The following is a 3,472-nucleotide window of genomic DNA, read 5'->3' as shown; positions in this document are numbered from 1 at the left end:
CCCCAGTGCGTAGCTGGTACTTATTTAATCGACCCCGAAAGGATGAAAGGCAAAGTCTACCTCGGCGGAATTTGAACTCAGAACGTAGCGGCAGACGAAATAACTATTTCTTTACTACCCACAAGGAGCTAAACACAGAGGGGACAAACAAGGACAGACAAACGGATTAAGTCGATTACATCGACCTCAGTGCGTAACTGGTACTTAATTTATCGACCCCGAAAGGATGAAAGGCAAAGTCGACCTCGGCAAAATTTGAACTCAGAACGTAACGGCTGACGAAATACGGCTACGCATTTTGCCCGGCGTGCTAACGTTTCTGCTAGCTCACCGCCGTAAATGATAATAACAATAATGGCTTCAAATTTTGACATAAGGCCAGCAATTTGGAGGAGAAAAAACGTCGATCAACTGGAAATTATTTCATGATACCCCGAAGAATGAAACCCAAGGTCTACCTCGACAGAATTCGAACTCACATCGTACAAATCCGGAAAAAATGTCGCTAGGCATTTTACCCGATGGGCTGACGTTTCTACAACGAAACAGCTAAAGAATATTATAACCTATTTTATCAACCTACAACCTTAAAGTACCAGTCAAGTACATGACTGATTCAATAGCCTAACAATTGCAAACAAGTCGTGGGTGCTGTACCCATACTTACACACACACACACACACACACTACACATTCCTTTATTCTTTGACTTCAATCCTTAGCCTGTGGCTATGCTGGGGCACCAGCTCGAAAACATTCTGGTAGAACAAGTCGATTACACTACTAATTTTTAAAAAAATCCTGTTACCGGTCTCTTTTGCCGAACCATTGAGTTACGAGGACATAAACACAACAATACCGGTTGTCAAACGGTGGTGGTAGGCTGGACACACACGGGCACAAAGACACATAGACACACTAACACCACACACATAGACATATACATGTATATATATATATATATGTGTGTGTGTGTGTGTGTGTGTGTGTGTGTGTGTGTGTGTGTATACATCTAATATAGGATAAAATTTTTCGAAGAAAATTTTATCAATGGCCAGCATATTAAAAAATACCTTTTAAAGGTTAAATTTATAAACAACTTATAAACAAGGGCAAAAGAAAAAAAATTCTAATGCTCATGACTTAGTGCTTCCTTCTTCCGTGGTATGAGTAAGTATTTCATTTATGTCTTACGTAGGTGACGAGGAGAAAATTTTTATAAATTAGCTCTGAAATTGGGACCGATACGATAATAACGGAATTTTTTTAGAAATTTCTGTCGGCTTGCTTCGAAACGCGTGTTTATAGTGTTAAATTATATGGTTATTGACATTTTGTCTATTTTCGGCATATTTGGCATTAGAATTTTTTCTTTTGCCCTTGTTTATAAGTTGTTTATATATATATTTATGGGGAAGGGTATTTAAACGACAGAATTCCTTCGATTTACGTCTACTAAATCTCCACCCACAAGGCTTTGGTCAGCTCGAGGCTATAGTAGAAGACACTTGCCAAAGATACCATGCAGTGTGACTAAATCTAGAACCGTGTGGTTGAGAAGCAAGCTTCTGACCACACAGTTACGCATGTGCCTGTATATGTGTATATATAAACAAAATGGTCTACGCGGAAGTTACTCTTAACGGCCAGTTGCATGTTTATAAATTATATAGACAGGCAGATATAGGAACATCCAATACCATACCATATAAATTCTTGATTCATTAAAAATTATCTCTGCCTCTAAATGATTTATCATAATTACCAAAACTCGCTCCTCTGTGTGTGCGCGCGTCTGTGTGGATGTATAACCCCACTGGAATAAACAAAGGTATTTTGCTGCATTTGGTTCTGGTTTTGCTAATTCACATACTTTTCTGGCAATTATCACCACAGAAAGTTTCATATATAACAAGGGCGCAAACCTCCACCAAAGCAACACTGACATCTTCTCAACGATTAGCCGGCGATGATTTTTAAAATGAGAATATCTGAAATAAACTCGACTGCTCTCTCAAACAAGAATACTAAAAATGAACCCGACCACTCTCAAAAATTAAGTAAAAAAAAAAAAAAAAACTGGAAAAATAGTCCATATTTCTTGTCCGTACCCGATCAATTACCAAAATCTAATCAGTTGATGCCAGTCACGAGGCCAAACATCCCTGAAAGTTTCATCCGAATCCATCAAGCGGTTATTAAGATATCTTGTCCACGGACAAACAAACAAGCAAACAAACGCGATTGAAAACAATACCTCCGCCTTCGCTAAAGTGGAGGTAATAATAAAAGCGAAATTCTGTCTGTCCGTCTGAGATTCCTGATTTGTACCTTTTTGGAATCAGGATGATCCCAGGATTGAAAATCTGCTCGCCATTTGGTTCTTGAACATCCAGCATTGGGATTCGATTTAAAAGCACTTGGGTTGTTATTTCTAGCTGGTAAAGCTTGGCTAATTCACACCATCTAGGTGGTGCTTGTCCGGTGACGTCAGAGATCAATGGAGAGATAAATGGCTTTTGCTTCGTTGACATAAGAACTTTGGGACAAATTGGCCGACAGTTGGAATTCAACTTGGGACTGGAATGATAGAATGATTACATTACCGAACTAATTTTCATCCATCCTTAACCTCTGTTGAAACACCACCAGGGCATATAGACATAATAGACGTATTATAGTAATGCTATTTATACCCCCTTGTGGAGGCGCGTGGCTTAGTAGTTAGGATGTCAGCATCATGATCGTAAGATTGTGGTTTCGATTCCTTGACCGGGCGACGCGTTGAGTTCTTGAGCAAAGCACTTCATTTCACGTTGCTCCAGTCCACTCAGCTGGCAAAAATGAGTAACGCTGCGATGGACTGGCGTTGCGTCCAGCTGGGGAACACATGCGCAATAGAAAACGGGGTCATGAGCCTCGCTAGGCTCTTAAAAAGGCGCATTTATTATTATTTTTTTTATACCCCCTTAGTTTCAGGCCGCAGGCCCAGTTAACTAGAGCTAGCTCAAAAGTCCGCACGGAGTACGACTTTTAAGCTAGTATAAAATAAAAGTTTTGCTTTCATTATAAAAGACATTCTAATCTTTTTTCGTTCTTTTTTTTTTTTAGTGACGTCCAGAAACAGTTTAATATAGTGAAGAAATATCTGATGATGAAGAAGAAGAAGAGCATAAAGCAGACACAGCAGAGATGACAATGAAAGTAATAACTATAACTGAAACAATACTGACTTGGATTTCCTTTTTTCCTTTTACATTTTATGGTTCTCAGCATTTTACTTAATACTTTGATATACGCACGTACGTGTGTGTGTGTGTGTTTGTGTGTGGTGCCTCAGCTTGGCCGCAGTTTAATGACTGAAATATGTATATATATATATATATATTTATATATGTTACTCATGTACATATGTACTGAAGTCCATATGTACTGAAGTTCATATGTACTGAAGTACATATGTACTCCAGTA

General features: G+C 38.8%; 1 protein-coding gene across 1 annotated transcript in view; it reads left to right on the top strand.

Annotated features, from left to right (window-relative positions):
- LOC118762811 overlaps window positions 1–3,232 on the top strand; it is a 13,080-nt gene extending 9,848 nt beyond the window's left edge. Inside the window, exon 3 of the mRNA XM_036501690.1 lies at window positions 3,112–3,232. The gene's annotated coding sequence lies outside the window, so the exon portion shown is untranslated. The remainder of the gene's footprint in view (window positions 1–3,111) is intronic.
- Window positions 3,233–3,472: the final 240 nt, after the last annotated feature.

The sequence above is a fragment of the Octopus sinensis genome, linkage group LG3 (assembly GCF_006345805.1).
Source record: "Octopus sinensis linkage group LG3, ASM634580v1, whole genome shotgun sequence".
NCBI lineage: Eukaryota > Metazoa > Mollusca > Cephalopoda > Octopoda > Octopodidae > Octopus > Octopus sinensis.
The sequence above is the reverse complement of the archived record's forward strand: the minus strand, read 5'-3'. Positions and strand labels throughout refer to the sequence as shown.